This window comes from Octodon degus, unplaced genomic scaffold (assembly GCF_000260255.1).
Source record: "Octodon degus isolate 3935 unplaced genomic scaffold, OctDeg1.0 scaffold00005, whole genome shotgun sequence".
Taxonomy (NCBI): Eukaryota; Metazoa; Chordata; class Mammalia; order Rodentia; family Octodontidae; genus Octodon; species Octodon degus.
In genome coordinates this window covers 16629687-16650310 of record NW_004524581.1, presented here as the reverse complement: position 1 = coordinate 16650310, position 20624 = coordinate 16629687, and the positions used below count along the sequence as shown (strand labels likewise).

General features: G+C 50.7%; 1 protein-coding gene and 1 non-coding gene across 8 annotated transcripts in view; one reads left to right on the top strand and one right to left on the bottom strand.

Annotated features, from left to right (window-relative positions):
* Window positions 1–20624, top strand: part of Kcnma1 (potassium calcium-activated channel subfamily M alpha 1) — a 756236-nt gene that overhangs the window by 176478 nt on the left and 559134 nt on the right. The gene's annotated exons all lie outside the window — the stretch shown is intronic.
* On the bottom strand, window positions 10930–11036 carry LOC111818711. Its single transcript, XR_002822624.1, has one exon. It is a non-coding gene; the product is annotated as a U6 spliceosomal RNA (small nuclear RNA).

Here is a 20624-nt window from a genome sequence, read left to right as displayed (position 1 = left end):
TCACAACATTCCAGGGAAGCGTCTCCTGTGCAGCCCTGAAGAGCCAGCTTGCTTTGGGATCTCTGGAGGGGAAGGGGAGGGCATGGTCCTGGCATTTCATCTTCTTGATCGCCAGGTGTCAGAAGTGTACAAGGAAGAGCGCATGCTCTACCTGAGCTCAGTCAACATGTGGACTGTCGTTCTGTGTGTTTGTCCAAGGTGGTTGGTTCAGTAGAAATGCATGAACCATGGCTCCTTTCTTCCTGAAGCCACTGACCAGGCAGCCTGTCCCTGCTGGGCGTGTGTTGGACCCTGCAGTGGTGGAAGGCTGGTCTGCCTGGAAAGCAGGTCTCTTGCTTCTTGGAAAGCTTCCAGGGTAAGGGATCTTCCTAGTTTGTGGCTGTGCCACTTCATTGTAATCCAAAGTGTCCTTACTCTGGGACTTCTGGCATCAGGAGTTCAAAGAGACAAAGCAAGAGATTTCTTCCCCTGGTGGCTGGTGACTTGGATCCAGCCAGCTCTCTCCCAATGGCAGCCTTACCTGCCAAGTGACTTTCTATCTTTCACACCCGTGCCTATTCATTTCTCTGATGTACCACTTGTCCCCTTGATCCCTGATCCACGCTGACTCCTGGCTTACAAGTGCTATACCGAGAGTGCCTGTCATACACGTTTGGATTTCCTGTGTCCTCAGAGATCCTGACTTGGATGTCATCATAGTATTTTGGCATTTGACAAAGGCGCAGAGATAGAGGGACCCCATAGCCCGTTTGTAGCGGACCTCCCTTAGCCTTGATGATGTCCCTGGTGACATTTGTGAATGGTCAGCGTGGTTCTGATGTGACTGAATTTCCTGTTGGCACATACCAGCATTCCTGGGGCTGGATCACTGGCTGCTAACTGTGCTAGCTTGTATCTGGGCTGATGCTGGCTTTCCGGTTTCTTCATTGGTCACTCCCTCCCCAGCTAGTCCTATCAAGAGGTCCTGTGTAGGTTAAATCATAAGACCTCTACTCAAGAGTCATGGAAGGATTTGAAGGTAGAGTTAGTTAGACACTTTCTTTAAAAGACTGTACTGATGTTTTTCTATCTGTGTAGGTCAACTCCAGGTTCCTTTGAACAATGGCATGAGAACTGTATATATACTCAGTTTTCCATAATACGCTTGCAGTGGATTTGTGGGGGTTGGGTGGGGTGGGAAGATGTACATTATCCCCTTCCGCAGTCCCAGTTCTACTCCGCATGAGGCCTGCTGCATCAGCCACACGCATGCCTGCTTCGAGCTGCCACATATTATTGAAGTTTGCTGTTTTGAAAGCTCAGATCCTGGCCATATTTATCTTCTCATGGCTTCCCTGAGCTTTTCTGAGCCTGAGCATAGTTTGCTTTCTGTCCTTAAACACTGTAATGGGCTCTGTGCTATTGGGATTCCAGAGTTCTGGCCAGGTCTGGGATAGGCCTCGGGCATCTCACCTGTGCTCAGCCAGCGGCCCCTAGGTTGCCATAGAGATAGCATCTCCCAGCCTGCCACTGACCTGGTTAGTTCTGTACCTCTTGCCTCTTGAGTCCTCGTGCTGGTGACACTGTTGTTCACTGCTCTGCCACCCAGCAAGGCTTGTCAAAGTCTCGACTGTGGGTGGGAGGCAGTGAGGCTTGGTGCGTGTCTTTTGCTTGCCCAGAGAGGCTGCCCAGGCATTCCTGGGGCTCGGTGGGACAGGGAGTCCTCAAGCTGTTGCTGTGAATGCTGGGTAGCTCTGGGGGTCGCCACTGTGGCAGGCCAGCCTCTGTCCTTGCAGAGGAGGCAAGGCAGGCCCTGACTGGCATTTTGGCATTTTTGTGGCACGCAGGTCGGTAAACGGATCAGGAATATAATCACCATGTGGCTGCAAATCATGCGACAGGTGTGGCTTCATTATTAATTCTAATCAAAGTCATTCGTTGCTATTTAAGGCTCTAGCCAGCCACCTACACTATATTCCTCTGCTGCCTGCTGCTTTTGTGGAAGGAGAAAAGGCCTTGTTCTCTTCCCTTCCTCTGTCCCCTGCCCCTTCTCCTCAGTGGCCCTGCCAGCGGGTGAGCATCCCTGCACCCTGTGGTCCTGGGCTGTCACCACGGCATCTTGTGGCCGAGCAAACACATTAGCCTGAAAAGCAAACACATTCCAGGAAGTGGACACGTTCCCGTGTCATGGTCACCACTGTGCGGGGCAGGACCCCTGCACCAGGCTGGGCAGAAGGAAGATAACAGCGGGTAAACAGCAGGTGTTGGATGCTTCCGGAAGTGCAGTTAGTCACACCAGACAGCTTAGGAGCCCAGGGACAAAGGCTGATGCGCAGATACCCGTGGCTACCAGATTAGTCCTTCAGGGCTATAGGGAAGAGCAGAGAACGGGAAGCCACCCTTCGGTGGGCGTGTGCTGATCAAAGCCACCAGGATACACCTTCATGAGCCTTGTCATGCAACACGTGCTCTCAGCTGGTCCTCCTAAAGCCTGGCAGGTCAGTGCCACTGTAGGGCCCACTGGACAGAGAAGCAGTAGGAGGCACTGAGCAATGGAGCCACTCACCCAAGGTTGTACAAGCAGGGAGACAGCAGAAGATCCAGGAGACCAAGCCACGTCTGCTTTGGGACTGGGATTGTGTGTGGAGAAGGGACAGACTTGAGAAGGCATAGAAATCCTGTTATGACTGAGGAGGAGCCCAGGGGACAGGGACTGTAGCCAACAATGAAGAAGTGGCAAGAGCCCCCAAGGACAGTGGTGGGGGCCCCAGGTGCCAGGCTTCCTCCTGCAGGCACTGGAAGCCTGGTTGTGGGTCTGGTGGACCCACTTCTGGGGTCCCTGCTGCAGCCTAGGAGTAGGACGGGGCTGGAATAAGGGCAGAATAGGAGACAGGGAAAGTCTTGAGGACCTGGCTGGTCCCAGCCCCATGGCCAAGGGACACCTGAAGCAAATGGTCATTGCTTCTTTTCATTGTGTCTGTGTGGTACTGGGGGTTGAACCTAGGACTTTTGCTCTTGCTCCATTTTCAGCATTTTTTTTTTTTTTTATTTTTTTTTTATTTTTGAGACGAGGTCTTGCTAAGTTGCTCAGGCTGGGTGCCACCTTGCAATGGACCTGCCTTGGTCCCCTGGACTGCTGGGATCAGAGGATCTCACCACGCCACTAAATTGTTCAGGCTGGGCTCAAATTTGCCACTGCCCTGCCTATCCTGGGATGATAGACAAGGGCACTGTTCCTGGCCGCAAGTGGACCTTGTAAGTCCTCTATCTGATCTCTAAGAACCCTAAGCAGCCCGAGCAGCAGCACATCACCCCTTTGTGTGTAGCTGGGAGCAGACACCTGGCAGACCTGTGTGGTTCCCAAACTGCCCCGAGCCTGTCACAGCTGAGGTGGAAGGAAATGGTGGGGTGGAGGGGGTGAAGCCTCCCTGCCTTTGCAGTTCTGCCAACAGGGACCCTGGCTTTGTTGGTGAGACAGAAAACATCCTAGCCCATTGTCTGCTGCTTCTATTTATAGCCACCAAATAATTAAACAGATCAGGTGTCATCCGGGGATCCACAGGGGCCGCCTGCCTGGTGGGCCATATGGCGAGGCTGCGGGGTCGCTGCGCGCCTAATCGGGGCAGGAGAGAGCTGCAGAGAGCCTCTCGGGATGTTCATGCTTCATTTCTTCCCAGTGTGTTTTTGGTCAACAGAAAGTTTAAAAATAGCATTTAAAATTTTTTTTTCTCTAGTAGATGTGACCGCGGGGGCTTTTGCATCATCTTTGCTTGCTTCTTGGGTGACAGAGAGCCAACTTCTACAGTCCTAGAAGCATGCCAGCTCGGGAATTCCAGCGTCTTTATCCCTGGTTGGTCTCTCAGGTGCCTTATGACCTTAACCTCTTGCCTTCTTTGGTCAAGACTGAAGGGCTGGTGGCCAAGCCCTGTGGAGTTTCAGCAGACTCTTCCCCCAGCCTACATTGCAGCAGGCCCTGGGGGCACAGTTCAGTCCATAGTGTGGTGTTCCACTCTGGCCTCACCCCATCGGCTCTCCTAAGCCATGTGCCACTCGCATATGGGGGCCACCCCTTGGCCTTTGCATCCTGGTCGGAGTGCGAGCAGTCTCTCTCCCGCCGTCTCCTGTTCCTGTCTTGCACACCCTGCAAAAGCCAGGCCCTAGTCACCCTCCTTTGCTTCCTCCAAGCTCAGGAAGGTTTCACAGGTGTTTTTTCCTCTTTTTACTTTTTTGTACCTTTAGAGCGGTTCTGTCTGAACACTTTCATTTGGCAGTTAATCGTGTTTTCCTGGGCTGGATTGTTGTCTTACCAGTATTTTAGTCATCTTCATTTTTGTCCTGTTACCTCAACTGGATCAAGTTTTATGGAAGGGTTAAGACAGGGTTGTGGGCTTTGCTAGCTGGCAGGGCTGCATGTTCGCTATCAGTGCAGACTCCAGACCCTGCTGTCTGTGCTGTGTCCTTGTTCTGCTGCCTACCAACCCTGTGACCTGAGGAAAGTTTTGACCATCTCCGTGCCTCAGTTTCCTCACCTGTGCAATGTGGATAAAAGCTGCCGCTACCTCCAAGGGTCAGTGTGAACAGGAAATGCATCGATAAGTGCGAATGGCTTTGGTCTGCTGAGCCGGATTGCAGAGTCTCTGCTCGGCCGGGGTGTGGATCATGTTCCCTGTGGTTTCTGCCTGTTATTCTCAGGAAGAGGGTACCAGCTGGCCAGATGAGTGGGCTGGCTTGTTGTCCAGGTTGTCCCTGTGGTTTTCCTCCCACCCTCTTGCCTATCCACTCTGACAGCAGTGGCCAGAAGCAGCCGAGGCAGAGGGCAGATAGCAGGCTGCCTGACACCCTCCCTTGTAGTCAATTTCTGGAAACCGGACCCTGAGAATGTATCTAGTGTTCGGTACTGCCTTTGGGCGGGGTCCAGTTTTTACATTAAAAATATTTAGATGCCAACAAAAAAAATTCTGAAGCACCTCTTGAAGGTGCAAATTTCTTTCTTCTTTGACCAGCAGAGGGCCAACACTTACCAGGCTTGGACATCTACTTCTTTGGCCTGGGCATGTGCTCTCCAGGCCATCTTTGTCCCTGACAGCCCATTCAGTTCTGTGTCCCCAACCCAATACTTGAGAGCAGTTGAGTTTGTCGTCACTGGCAGAACGCAGCCTGTTACTCTCAGGTAGAGGGTACCAGCTGGCCAGATGAGGGGGCTGGCTTGAGGTTGTCCTGAGCTTCCTGCCCTGGGCCAGGTTGCTGCCTCTGTCTGCAGCGGCTGTTTCCGTGGACACACAGAAGCCTCCATTCCTGCTGGCAGGAGGCCTTGGGAGATGCATCAGTTCTAACACTCAGTCCATGGAACAGCCCCAGCGGCTTCCTCGCGGCCGGAGGCAATCAGATGCACATGCGCCGCGAACCAAGTTCCCCTGGTGGGTTGCGCCGAGTTCTCCATCCATGAATGTTTTCAGTATCTTTTTGCTCCAGAATTATATCTGTTGTAAAACTTCTACAATAAGAACTTTAAAAGTCATTTAAAAAACAGTCTTAATCCCACCAGCACAGCACAGCAGCTGTCTATATCTTTGATTTTTCAAAAATTCTTTGTATCACAGAAAAGATTATACTTTTAAATGCCGGGCTACTGACAATATATTTTAAACAAGCTTCTGTCCTCTTCCCATCCCTCCTTTCTTGTCCTTTCCAGTCCTTTCTCCCCTGCTGTCCACTGGGTAGCATACTTATATCCTACATCCAAAGTTTATTTTTCAAAGGTGGATGCAGAGTCAGGTGCTGTGGCCCATGCCTGCAATTGCAGTGTTCTGGGAGGCTGAGGCAAGATGATTGCAAGCTTGAGCCCAACCTGAGCAAGTTAGTGATTTAGTGAGATCAGGTGTCAAAAGAAAAAAGAAAAAAAAAAGATCTGGGGAAGGCCCTGGGTTTACTCCACAGTCCTGCCGAAAAAGGAGGGGGGTTGGACAGGGAGACAGTCCCCTGATCTGCTCTGTAGCAGCTGAGGCCACCCTGTTGGCAGAGGGGGTATGTGAAGGAGTGTGTGTGTGTGTGTGTGTGTGTGTGTGTATGTGTTTGTGTGATTTTAGATGAAACTGTGTGTTTGTGTGTGTGCATATGTGTGCATGTGGGAACATAGCAGTGATGAGGATGGTGGGGTTTTAGGCACTATTTCTATAGTTGGCTTTCTAAAAGTGACATCCTTCTTCTGTGTTTTCTGATTCCCCCAGAGTGCAGTACCTTGACACATGTAAGAATGTGTCATGATCAAGGGGTGTCATTAGCATCTCCAGCTCCTTCATGAATGAGCGCCTTGCACTGAGAACCCCTAAGCTCCCCTCTTGTAGTGCTTCCTAACATACAGAGTAAATTCTTGTGACCTGTAGGCACCACCTCACTGAGTGGCACTGCTTGATTACAACGACATCTTTAACATGTGTGTATGTATGTTCATGTCGGTATGCACGATTACTGTGTTGTGTGTTGGTGAGGGGAGCCTGTTGTAGTCCATGGAGGCAAACCCAAGGGACCCTTCACTGTGAAGGCTATATGGCATGAATAACTGGGAGCAGCCCCTGCCTTGACTCTGGTAGTGGCTATGTAAGCCTGGGTAAGTTACTTCACTTGTCTGAACTCAGCTTCCTGACCTTAACCCCACTAGAAGGGTTGATTACATCGAGCAAGTGATGTGCTGAGCTCACTGCTGGCCCCTGGTGAAGCAGGGCAGGGATTCCAGCCTCTTCCCTCCCCTCTTTTTCCCCTAAGTTGCCTTTAGAACCTGTGAGGTCATTCATAACCTGTTATCAAACACCTGAACATTCCACGGAAGCAAGACTGTAAAGGACAACCTGTCAGAATGGAGAATCTGCTTGCGACTTAGTCAACTCTGACTCAAGCCTCTAGTTTCATCTGTTATTTTCTTCAGCCTGGCTGGACCTGGGCTCTGGGGAAATCTCTCCAAGTTGGATGTTGATTTGACAGGCAGGGTCCTGGGATGCTGCTTCTGAAGACAGTTTTGCTGCCCTGTTAGATGGGGCTTGACCCAGTTTCCCTAGCAGGACTATAGGGCCACCTGGAGGTCCCCTCCACCACTCAGACCTGGAGGGTGTTACAGTTTGTGTCTGGATGTCCCAAAGCTTCTTTGCGGTCATAGATCTCCCCCCACCCCCCAGGTGGCTAATCTAGAATGGGGGATTGATTCATACTGCAGTGCTGGGATTAAGTGGGGGTAGTTGCTGGGTTAGTCCATGGGTTGGGATGGTACCACCCTAATCCTGGTATCCTGGATACAGTATAAAGGACAGAAAGAACCTCCTGTCTTTGCCTCTCATTGCTTTTGCTGTCTTCTGCCGCCATGGACTGCTGCCCTCTGTCATGTGCCACTCTGCCTGGGAGCCAGCCGAGTATGGACTGAAACCTCGACAAACTGTGAGCCAAATAAATCTTTTCCCTCTTTAACTTTTGTATAGGGCATTTTTTCCAAGCAACAAGAGAAGTAATTTTAATACAGGGGCACCACAGGGTTATTGTTTCCATTTCTTGAAGATCTGCAACGTAAGGGCTTTTGAATCTCTCTTCTTTTCAAGATTCTGGGTCATCAGAGATGGGCAATTGGGAGCTTGGTCTCTGTAGTGTCTCTCTGGGCTTCTCTATCCTGGGTCATGTGGAGGCCAAGGATGTACTGAGCCAGAAGCTGTGGATGCCAGACTCAGTCAGCAGAGCTGTGTTGTTTTACCAGCTCCCCCTGCACGCAGCTGACTGACTCTTGAGTGGAAAGAATCAGCCAGTCGGTGATAGTACTCAGCCAGGATGTTACACTTTGTTCAGGGTTTATGCTTTCTCCAGGCGCAAGCCCCACCCCCTGGGGTGTGCCTGTTGCCTTCCAGCTTGTGTGGACACATGCTTTTTTGTGTCCCTTACTGGGACAAAAGCTTGACCTCTGAGGACAAGGCCAGGTTGGCTCCACATTTCTGCCCTGCTTGTGCTTCTGTTTTGAGCGCCTCTCTACCTCCTGCTTCTCTTATCATAAAGCCCTGGGAAGAGGCATTGAGCTGGAAGTTCACAGCATTCTGTCAGCTCTGGGATGATGCTGAGGACTGCCTGCTGCTTTATTCACAAGTGATTTCCAGTTTCCACCAATATCAATAATAGAAAATTTTACTGGATTTCATTAATCTATTAAAATTGTGAGTCCAGCACCAGGAAAAGGGCTGTAGATAAGGGCAGGTGCATGCAGCGGGGGAGAAGTGGTGACAGGGGACATGCCACCCACCCCTAGGAGGGTTGGATGTCACCCACCAGTCCTTCTGATTAACCCCAAACCCACTGAGCCTGACTCCGTTTCTGAGCCACTAGTGACAAGCAGCAAAGGGGTGACATCTGCTCTCTTAGTACTTTTGCTTCTCTTCTTCCTTTTGTGTCATTGTCACTCAGTGCCCGGCACAGGAACCTCAAGAAATAGTATTCATTCATTGACTTATTTATAGTACTGGGGATTGATCCCAGGGCCTTGTGCCTGCCAGGCAAGTGCTGTGCCACTGAGCCACACCCACAGCCCTCAGCCTTCATTTGGCCTGTTATTTAACATTTGCGCTGGGCTGGGCTTCAGTAGGCTGAGCTTAAGCACTCAGTGTCTTCCTAGTGAAGAATTTGTCCAGGGTGCATAGTGGCTGCAGACACAGAGCAGAGAGAGCTGGCCCCCAGCTGGCTGGTTGGCTCAAGGGTGTGCAGGGGGACAGGTGTGCTGGGTGATAGCTGTCTCTCCTGCACATGAGGCCTGTCCTGATGCCACCAACACCATCCCACACTGTCCAGAATGGTGTTGTCATTGCTGTAGGTGCTTGCCCATCTCTCCTGGAGCAGCAGCAAGGACCCTTGTCCTGGGGCAAGATCCCTTCCTGCAGGCTGGTTCTTCCTTGCAGGGACAAGGTGATGCGGGCCCCAGCTGCAGTGCAGACTGAGAAGGTGCTGATGGGTGCTCCTAGGGGCCAGCAAGGCTCTCGGGGCACCTTTCCGTGTGGCTGGCAGGTGTCATGGCTGCAGAAACAGGAGGATGCTCCAGGGCAGGTGGTGGAGGTGTAAAAGTTGTGTGCGAGGGACAAAGAGGCTGACGTGGAGGCTGTAGCCTGTTGGTGACACTGGTGATGGGAGAAGGGTCACAGAGCATCTTACAGCAGGGTGGAGTGCTGCGTTGGTCACTTTCCTTGCTGGGACAAAATACTCAATACCTGCCACTTCAAGGAGAAAAGATTCCTGGGGGTCCCAGTTCAGAGGTTTCACCCATGTTATCAGGCCCAAGCCCAGAAACGACACAGCAGGAAGGCCTGGTGGAGGAACCCTGCTTGCATCCCGGTGCCCAGGAAGCAGCAGCCAGAGGAGGGGATGGGGAGGGAAGAGGCCCCTTCCAGGTCAGGCCCCTAGCAACCCGCCTCCCAGCAGGGCCCTGTCCTAACAGCAAGTCAGTGGCGGACACTAAGAAGGGACTGGAAGCAAGTCAGTGGTCCTGCCCTTCTGATCCGAGCACCCTCCAAAAACCCTGCCTCTGAGCACAGGAGGCTTGTGGCAAACATTCTTGATATAAACCCTAGCGGGGGCACTCTGTGGTTATGCTTGTCACTGGGGACCCAACTAGGGCACGCTGTACTGCCCTCCAGTGGTGCCACTGATGGGGCCAGTGATGTCCAAGTTGTCAAAAAAGGAAACCACTTGTTTTTGAAAAGCTAAAGCAGGCATCGTGACCATTGCCTGATTTCCGGGCCCACGCGCCTGGCCTTCTCAGCTTGGTAGCGCAAAGCCTGGCTTCTTGTTTGTGGGAGGGTAAGGAGGACCGTTCTTCTCCCTGACCGGGAGTTCCCAGCTGCTTCTTAGTATCCACTCCACACAGACCTTCTCCTCTCTGATTTTCCCTGCTGATCCCTGCTGTCCCTTGCTTCTCTAAAAGTCTCCATCAGCCAGCACAGGAAAGGACATTCTGTTTTGCCTTTTATTAGGTACTTTTAAGCAGTCAAAGGTTTCTTTCTTTTTTTCTTTCTTTCTTTCTTTCTTTCTTTCTTTCTTTCTTTCTTTCTTTCTTTCTTTCTTTCTTTCTTCCTTCCTTCCTTCCTTCCTTCCTTCCTTCCTTCTTTCTTTCTTTCTTTCTTTCTTTCTTTCTTTCTTTCTTTCTTTCTTTCTTTCTTTCTTTCTTTCTTTCTTTTAATTTGGACCAGTAGGAAAATCGTTGCATTAAAATAAATCTGAGGAAAATTCCAAGGTGGAGGTGAAGATCTCCCAATCTCTCTGCTTTTTGTCCTGGCTGTGCCACCACCTCCCAGTGTCAGGGTGCAGATGTCTCCCTCGCCTGGGGACAGCCGAGAAGGGATGGAGGTCCTTTTTGAGGGAGCCCTGTCACTTCTGCATGCTGGGCTGCTTCCCTGTGTGACGGTGACTCTTGAGGCAGACGCTGGGACCCCTTCCGGGTCTCCTGTTGTTACGTGAGTCCCGCAGGATGCAGGATGGCTGCCCTCGTGTCCCATGGTTGGGAAATGGGGGGGCCGGCCGCAGATTGGAAGCTTACTGTGGAGAGAGCCAGTTTTCCTTCTTTCTTTCTTTTTAGCAACATGGATACTCTTTATTTTTCAAGAAACGTAGTTATAAAATGATAGGCTTATAGCTATGTGGAGATTCACTATCTTTTTTTTTTTTTTTGTATTTTAGAGAAGGGTGTACAGGGTGCTCAAGTTCAAGTTCAAGTTCATTGGACTTGTAGTGATCCTCCAGTTTACAGCCTCCCAAGAGTTGGGATTACAGGCCTGCATTACCATGCCCAGTCTCAATTGCCATCTCAGCGTGCTCCAGGGATGGGGCCGGCACGGCAGGCCCCGGGAATCGAACCTTGGGCTCATTATCTTACTATTGTTCTTATTTTACCGATGAGAAAAATTAGGCTTAGAGATGTCAAAGATTGCCCAAATTTAAAAAAATATGAAATGCTTCACGAGCTTGCGTGTCATCCTTGCACAGGGGCCATGCTAATCTTCTCTGTATCGTCCCAATTTTAGCATATGTGCTGCTGAAGCAAGCGCAGCCTTGTTTTTGAGGCTGTGTTTTAGACAAGAGCGACAGTGAGCAATGGCCTTCCATGTCTTGGTCACAAATGCAAGCCCAGGGGCAATAAAAAGGGACTGATCGACAGGACACAAGGTGTTTGCAGGAGTTAAGTACAAAACCATCAATAAGCCTCCAGGAGGTGAAGTCCTTTGTCATCTATCTATCCAGGCCATTTTTTATCTTTCATTTTCAGACAGGGCCTTGCAGAGTCACTAAATTGCCTGGACTGGCCTCAACTTGCAATCTTCCTGCCCTTGCTTTGTGGAATCCTGGGATGACAGGTGTGCACCATCATGCCTGGCTCTGGTCTCTTCCTAACACAGTAATCTGAAGGTGTTCAGGGTTGGGGAAGAAAAGACAAAAGGAGACTTGTTTGTCAGTTGGTTTGTAGTGCAAAATGACCTTGAACTAAGGCAGTCTTCCTGCCTCAGTCTCCCAAGCACTGGGATTGTAGGTATGTGTCATTACACCTGTTTGAAATGCTCTTAAAAGATGTGACAGCCCCTGACTTGAAAATTCCAGAGGGTAAGGCTGGCCTCTGCTTTTCCGTTCCCAGCCAGCACCCCAGACTCCCAGCCCTGTGCCAGTGCTGCCCTAGGTGCCCAGACTCCAGGGCAAGCTAGCTGCAAGTCCTAGCAGTTGCTGCGAGTTGGAGCCGTGGCTGTGGAGACACCCCTGCCCACTGCTGTCCTGTGGCTGAGCCCCTGCATCTGCCTGCTGACCTACCAGTCTCCTGCATATTCTTTGGACTTGCTGGAGCCAAGGAAAGTCAGCACAGGGCCTGTGACCCATCCAGGGGCTTAGATGCTTCATTTCTGTGTTCTGCAGACTTTCGTTTGGAAAATCATGAAGGGCAAGGAGCAATGCTGCCTGCCGCCGGGGATTCTGATGCACTGCCCGGGGTCAAAGGGGGACCCTTTTGCTCTCAGGAGCCTGGGGGTCTGACTGTATTTTTGTTCCCCTGCGAAGTTGAAGAATGTCACACTATGCAGTTTCCTTGGCATTGTTATTGTTGCTGTTATTATTATTATTATTATCATTATTATTTTTCGGTCTGAGACTAGGAGCCACTCTATGACCACTCAGTGCTTGATTTGGCAGCTGAGACCACAGGGAGTATGAAGGGTAAATCTCCTGCCCCAGCTGCATGTTGCCTGCCCCAACTGGGTGGGGACAGTAACTGGATATGCTGTTGTGAGGGGAGACCTGGGACCAGCCAATCCGAGCCTGAGAGGGCCTCTTGACTTTTGGAACCAGTGAAGTTCAGGAAGAGGTGGACAATGGATGTGTCAGAGGACGGATGCTGACCTCTTCAAATGCTCCAGGAAAGGGCCAGTGTAGAACACGACTCATGAAAATGAGGACAAGGACAGAGATGTAGCGGGCCTTATTGTGCTATTGATGATCTGTGAATTCTAATCAAAGCACTCAGCCTTGACCTTTGTTGACTGACAGGTTATTCCTCCCAGCATACCTAACTGAGGTCCGCCCCTCGCCAGCCATGACACGAAGGTATATTGAGATGACTTAGGCTAGATGCATGCTTAGGTTGGCAGGGGAGGTGTCCCTGGGTGATGGGGAGTAGGTGATGCCTCCCTGAATCCTTTCCTGGCTGGTGTCATTAGGAGGGCCTGCTCACCCATGTCTGTATGACTTCCCGCTCTGTTTGCGCTCCTGGAACTGTGCTTGGAGCTTCTTCTCCAGGTGTCATTCCCAGATGGACGGCCTGGTGCTGGTGATAGAGCCTCACTCTGCACCTTCTGTCTTGTGGGTGGCACCCAGATCATTGTAATGAGAGGAGGTGGCGGAGTTGAGACTGCAGGCCTGGAGCCTTGGCTCTGTAACCACCTATGAAAGGGACTTAGTGGCCTAGCTGTGTGGTCACTGAGGAAGGTGGGCACACGCACTCGCAGTCATTCGCATGTGCATAGAGAAGACGTGATTAAAAAAATCCAGTGAGTGCTTCAGTTTTTAAAAAATTCTCTCAGTAAAAGACACATTGTGATGAATCCTCCTGTTTCTGAGTACACTTGGGCCATTGTTCTGGCTGCTTTCTGAGGTAATCCCGAAGCACTCTTTCATGAATGCCTTTTGTTGTACTGGTGGGGATGCGTCAGTGTCTCACATTGATTCAAAACGTTTATCTTTTGCCTGGTGTGACAGTGCTGGGATTACAGGCGCGCACCACAACACCCAGTCTCAATTGCCATCTCAGCGGGCCCTGTGGCAAGGCACGCGGGGGCTCAAACACTGGCCACTGCATCTGCCTCAGCAGGCACTTTAATCTGCTGAGCTATTTGGCCAGCCCCTTCATTTTATTCTTAATCACATCTTGTAAAGGCACAAAATAGGACTTCCAGGACTGCTGCAAGAATGATAGCAGTTGCAAGCCAAAAGGAAGCATTCTGAGGGGAATTAACGATGATGTATCATTTTCACAATTAAAAAAAAGGGTCAACATTCACCCTATGTTTTGATCATTTTGTATATAATATATTTGATATATATCATGTATATATGTCTACATATGACATATATAAAAATAAAATATACCAGGGTATCTTGGTGTATCATACACATACCACATACTCTCTCTCTCTCTTTCTCTCTCTCTCTCTCTCACACACACATACACGTGATTTATTATAATGTGTACTTTATAACACTATTACCTCTAGAAGATACAAATACTAGGAATAAAGGGAGTTTGTTAGGAAAGTTTGCAGAATTCTAGGTTAAACAAAGTTAGAACACAGTTTTCTTCTTGTTGCAGAACTTTTCAAGGCCTTTAACATGCTCGTGTAGGGAAATCCTCCTACAGGGGTATGCAGTGAAGCAATTCCCACTCTTAGTTGACCTGGGAATACTTGTGTTCCTTGACTAATACCGTTTCTGGTGATCCCTTTTGGGAGGCTGTGTCGCTGATTTTCAACTATGATTTTGCCTTGTAGGAGGCAGCTGGCAGTGTGCTTCACAGATGTCTCCACTCACAACGGGAGGTGGGGGGTGCCTTCTGGCACATCATAGACAGAGGACTGCCCCCCACCTTGCCCAAATCTCCATAGTGTCTTGGTGGAGGAACCTCGGACTAGAGAGTCCTAAGACTCCTCTGCTCCAGCTGGCAGTGACTGGGGAGTTGGGTGGCCGGTGACACTGTCCAGCTTGGCATTCTGGTTCTCTCTGAGTCCTCTCTGCTTCCTGAGCTGCAGTGAGTTGAGGAAGGCAGGACAGATGAGGCTCCTCTTGTCGCCGGTGCTCACTGAGGTCTGAGAACCACACAGCTACCACCCACCGGTGGGGACGCACGGCCTGGCGTGGCTGGCCACGCAGGGCCTGGGGCTGGCTGAGCAGAATGTGAAGTCTTTCTATTCCCTCGGCCTCACTCCCACCCACCCTAGCCAAGCTGGGGGAAGCTCACTTTGCTCTATTGCCTAAGAAACTTGGATCTCAAAGCCCACTGCCTGCCAAGAGCGCTTCCCGCAGACGGAGCTGAGAGTCCAAGAAGACTGTCTGGCCCCTGAGATTCACCGTCTTCAGGAGGCCATGACATCCCAGCTGGCCTTCAGGACTGCTCAAGGTAGTCCAACCTTGGCACCGCATCTCAGCCCCTCCCAGCCCCAAACACATTTTTTCTCCAGCCTTCCAAACAGAGTAGGTAATGGAAACTCCATCAGGGCTGACCCTTGGAGACCCAGAGGGGACCAGGGAGGTGACTTCTGCAGTGAGGTTGGTCGGGACGCATCAGCCTTTCACAGAAACGAAGCTTCCTCCAGACAGCTGCAGGAAGTCGGCCTGTGACCGCCCGAGGTTGCCCTTAGCTCCTTTCCTCCTCCAGGCTATCCCTCCAGCTCCCATGTGGGCGCAGGGTGGAAGTTCGCCCCCTGCCCACCCTTATCCTGCCAGCCCTGCATCTGTGTTCATCAGAGGGAGCCTCTGTGTGCAAAGAGCCATGCGTCGATTCTGTGGAAAGCAGTGCAGGCAGGGATCAGCAGAGGCTCGGTCACCCCAGCTCTGTACCTGCCAGTAACTCAGGAGCACTTCGGGGAAGCCTCGCTGGCAGCCACCATCTGTCTTCCCATCTGCAGAAAGGGAGCTTTATCACGCATTCAGAGATGTCACCTGAAATTGAAGGAGTGAAATTCACGCAGCAGATATATTTGGCTGCAGGGTTTGGAGAGGATTGTAGGAAACATCGGTGTTCGGAAGGATGTGCTGCGATCCCTGACCTGTAGGGCAAAAGCCTGGAGCACACGTCCTTAACAGGGTCCTGCGTCTGCGGGTGACACCGTGTGCCCGTGAGGGATGCCGTTTCTTCTCAAGGCTGCAGACTCCGTAACCATGGAGATGAAGAGAGGAGAAAGAAGAGTGTTGTAAGGCTTTAGGCTGGTTAGGTATAAGAAGGCTGGCAAAACCCACCAGCTCCAACTGCACCTACTCAGTACCACGCACAAGGACCCAGCCCAGGGCACTGGGCCTCAACTTACCCTCATGGCTGGATGTTATCAGTGTTCACCTGCCTGAGTGCACTGAGTTGCTACTAAGCCAAGGGGGATTTGAACTCAATTCCATCAGATGCTGAAAGCAAGCTCTTCACTCTGTGTCCCCTGTAAGTGCTGTCTGGTGAGTCAGGTCCTTGGAACCCAGACAGTGCCAGCTTCTAATGCTGTGCTCAGCCAGGCCTGGGCTTCTGGGCAGGATCAGAGTGGCCATCCAGGCCAGGCCAGGTCATGGCACCCATACAGGGCTTTTGGGAATTCTTGGCTTTGGGAGAGATGACAGGGCGCAAGCCCTCAGAAATCAAACGTGCTGTCTATTAGACCTGAATTTTCCTAAGAAAAAATTTCTAAGCTCCGGCTTCAGCTCCATAAATAGATCATGAAGTCAGTTTAGCAGATTGAATCTCATGTAAAAAACAAATAAACAATGCCCATGTACATCCTCTTAGCCGGGGTGGGTATTATTTCAGGAAAGCTGTGTTGAAATTACTTCGGAGTAGATGTGTATGGGTTATGATGTAAAATGTATTTCTTTTTGTTTGTTATTATTCGATACATAATAATTGTACCTATTTATGAAGTATGGCGTAACAGTTTAATATATATATACAGTGTATAATAATCCAATCAGGCTAGTTAGCATATTCATCACCTCATACATTTAGCATCTTTGTGGTGAGAACATCAAGAAACTCTTCTAGCTACTTTGAAATATTCAGTGCAGTGCTAATGACAGCCATCCTTCGGTGCAACAGAACCAAGAAATTACTCCTTTTGTCCAACTGCAACTCTGTGCCCGTTTAACAGTTCCCCCGGCCGGGGAGCGTTGTCCCACTCTCCTTCTGTGAGTTCAGCTCCTTTGTTTCTAAGAAGGCAGGAGATCTTGTGCTATCTGTCTTCCCGTGCCTGGTTTCTTTCACTTACTGGTCTTCTTTTCCACTCATGTTGTCACAGATGCCAGCTTTTCCTTCTTTAAGGCCAAGTAGTATTCGACTGTGCATGGAGACCATACTTTCGTCCTCTGTTCATCCTTCGACAGGCAGTTAGGTCTCCTGTCCCAGCTGTCACGAAGGTGACTTTCATTTCTTCTTGGGTCAGCGTCCTGCGTCTGAAAACACTGCCTCAGGGAAAGCTGGGCTTGCGGCAGATGCTCCTGAGGGTGAGAAGTGGGGTTTGCTCTGCAGGTCTGCACTGTGGTCTGAATTAGAGAAAGAAGCGGCCACAGTGTGTCCTGGAGGAGTCTGGGCCAGGGCTGCGTGGGGCCCACCCTGAGCTGGTCTTCCAGAGGAGGACCTTGACGACTGTATTCTTTTTCCTTTCCTGAGGCCCGGCTCTGTTCAGCAAGACGAGAGGCTGTTGCAGAGGTCCCTGGGGCTACCTAATGTGAACTCCAGAGCCCGGGAGTGAATTCCAGCCTAGTTGTGGACAGCTCTGCACCATGGAGCAGTCCGGGTGGAGTTCGAGGGTCTCAGTGTACTCATCTGTAAAATGGGCCTAATAATCACCCAACTGCATGAAGCTGCCTTGAGGGTTAGTGAGTGACAATGTACGGAGTGTTCAGAACAAAGCCTGGCAAGCAGCCACCGGGCACCTGTGTGTGTGCTATAAAAAGAAGGCATACAAGCTTTATTGGAGTGCTCAAAAGAAAGCTTTTCCTAGCAAGACGCGAGGCAAGCGCTGGACAATTACTCATTTGATATTCTCATCATTATCCTGAATAATTACTCTTTTTCTTGATCATACATATGTTTCATACACTGCGCTGTGGCCCTCTCATGTGTTCCATGATCCAGTGACGTGGGACATCCTTCTATCCATTTTACAGAGGGGGAAGTAGATGTTTGAAGAGGGGCCAAGCCAGGCCAAGGTTGGCTGGCTCTGCGGCCTGTGCTGTTGCATGGGCGGCACAGTTTGTCTTTGGTCTGGTACCCTTGTTTCCTTCACAGATGCAGCTGCTTTGGTCCTTTCCTGGTTGTGGGTGAGGAAGGACACTGTCCCCCTCACAAGGCAGAGGAACCTACAGAGTGCTCCAAGGCCTCGCTGAGGGCTGACTCAGGTGTCACAGGGACCTGGTTTCCCGATGACCCCAGCCTCATCTGCAGGTCAGCAGCCCGCACTTGGTTCTTCGCAGAGCCTCAGAGCCAAGACCTTGCCTGGACAGAGGGCCTTGAAATGAACCCAGGCAGGAAATGCAGGGATGTGCTGTCCGCGCCTGGAGGTCACAGGCTGCTGGGAAGGATGCAGGGCTCCGCAGAGACTACCTGTGGTGGACCTCAAAACAATGCCAGAATTGTTAGGGTCTTGGGTCATCAGGCTCCACACCAAGAGTAAGACTCTCGACTTGGTTCTCAGCAGAAGTCCAGGTGCCTGGGCCAAACTAGGAGCACAACCCACGCTGCTGTGTTCAGGGACCTCAGGGCCTGCGCTGCCGGGTGGGCGTGTACTGATTGACATTATTCCACTGGGAATAAATGATCACAACCAAAAGGGGAGGCCTTGGCTCAGCATGGTCAGCCTTCATCTGAGCCCACCTGTGGCCCTGTCGCTCCCAGCATTACAGAAGAGGTGAGGGAGAAGGTGAGGCTGTGGTCCCTTGTGAGTCTGGTCTAGTGAGGGGGATGCTTGTGCTTGGGAAAGTCAATCTGGGTGCTGCATGAACCTAGAGGGGGTTTTGTGGGGAACCAGAGTGGTTGGCAAAAGCTTCCTACTAAAGAGAAAGCTCAGGTGAGTGTACTTGGGGTATGGATAACTAGAGTGGTGGAACTGGGTGGTGTGTACACAGACAGTAGCTTTGAGCTGACCAGTTATGGGCCAGTCAACTCTTCGCTCATTCACTGAACAAATACTGCCATGTTTCTTCTCTGGCTGAGGCCCAAAACCAGGCCCTGTGTAGACAGTAATGATCACAGTCATGCGCGGCCTCCCTGCCTCTATTCTTGTTTGGGGTGAGCAAGTGGAACAGGGGCCCTGACGTAGGCTGGGCCTTGCTGTGTGTGGCTGTCGGAACTGCCTCCTTCTTCAAGGCTTGTGGAAATCCTGCCTCCTTCACTAACCTCAGTGATCCACAAGGACTCTCTCATGCCAGCTGCTGCTACCCTCTGTCTTCCTCTCTGCTGTCACAGTCTTCATCTAGCTAGTCCCAGGTGCCTGTTTTATGTTTTTGAGTGGTTCTGTAACTCCTGAAGGGGAGAGTGTATTTTCTTGTCTGTGGGCCCACTGTAAGTTCTCCATGTCTGGGATCTGGGAATTGTCACTGAATGAACAACATGGATTTCTACGGTGAAATTTCCCCGACACTCCCTAGAGAGGTAATCACATCCCAGAAGCCAGACTCTGCCTGGGTGACCGAAGGCAGGTGCTGTGACCTTTCTGAGCCTCTGAGTCCTCAACTACAGAAGGAGATCTAGAAATGTTAGAAAGGGTGGGAAGGGTTAGAGCACGTGTGTTACTTAGATCCACACTTGGCACGTGGTGTTCTGTAAGGGTGCAGGAATGTGCCAGGCTCATCTAGCTTCTCTGAAAATCCTCACGAACCCACTGCGAAGCATTTATAATTCTTCCTCTCTCGCAGCTCTGAAACTTGACATTTCAAAGGATTTACTCACCTGCTCCAGTTTACACAGCAAATCAGATTTTAAAAGAAAACTTACCAACAAACAAAACGCATCCCATCCGCAAACGTGGGGCAGTCTCCTTTATGACAATGTGCCATTCCCCTGGCTGCTTAAATTCTCTGCTTCACGGTCGGAGGCTGAGAGGTTGGTGCCTGGAGCCCATGCTCTTAGCCAAAGGCCACCACGCTGTGTGGGGGTCAGCTGTCCATCTGAAGTTAGTGCTCACCTTGGAAGGTGTACGGAAGGAATCTTCCAATTCCAGGAAGCATCTAGCTTTGCTCCATTCATCTCGAAGAATCAGAGCTCTGTCCTTTCCAAGGGCCTTGGGATGGAGGTGACACCCTATAATTCTCAGGATCTGTGCAGCAGAAACATAATTTCCTGTCAAGCCCCTGGAGGCTGTAAGGACCACACAGATTCCACATGAGCAGCCAGCCCCGGTTGGCATGGGTAAGACCTCCAGGCATCTAGCTGATTGTGCTTTTCCATTCTATGGTCTGAGATCTTAAGGCTACCAAGTCCGCACCCCCTGGGATCTTCTCTCTCTCTCTCTCTCTCTCTCTCTCTCTCTCTCTCTCTCTCTCTCTCTCTCCCCACCTCCTGCTATCTCCTCCCTCTTCACCTCCTGGAGTTCCCCTCCTCTCCATCAGCTATGACAAGCTGGGTCTCTACTCGCTTTTTGGCTCATTGCTAAGGTATCAAGCACATAACTCCATCTGCCTGAGTCTCTTTTGAGAATAAAAATTATACCCCTTATTTTTTCCAAAAGGAGAGGGGTGTAATTTATGACTAAAGCCAGGGTGCTCAGGCTGTGAAAATATCCACTGCTCAGCAATGGCCGCGGCGCTTGGAGAAGGCATTTATAGCTCAGACCCATGGGAGGGGCGCCAATTTTGTGTCACTGGAAACCCCATATGGGTGTCTCCCAGTGAGAAAAGGGACCTGTGGAGCCCAGGATGGGGGAAAGCCAAGTCTCCTTAATTTATCCATTGACTTATCCTTTTTTTAGACTGCAAATAATCACATGCTTTTTGCCAAAACTAGCATCAGGGCATGTATCCTATAAAACACAGCATTATTTAGATAATCTAATTTCCACAGAGAGGCCCCAGCTCGGACACCCACCAGCTGGAGGTGGTGACAAAAGGTTTCAATGGCTGAGTCCTGTGGTTTCCTCAACTTCCCGTGGACTCTCAATGAGGGTAAGCCCTTGGCCCGTGCTTTCTGTCTTTAGATTAGAACACTTCTTAGAGCAGCTAAAAGGCAGTGCTAAAAAGTGGGTGGCTTAAGACAACAGAAATAGGGGCTGGTGAGATGGCTCAGTGGTCTAAAGCACCTACTTTGAACAAGCTTAGCAATGCACAGGGACCACGGTTCAATCCCCCAGCACCACATGCCAGCCAACCCCGCCCCCTGGTGGACTGAGCTGGCCACACACACACACACACACACA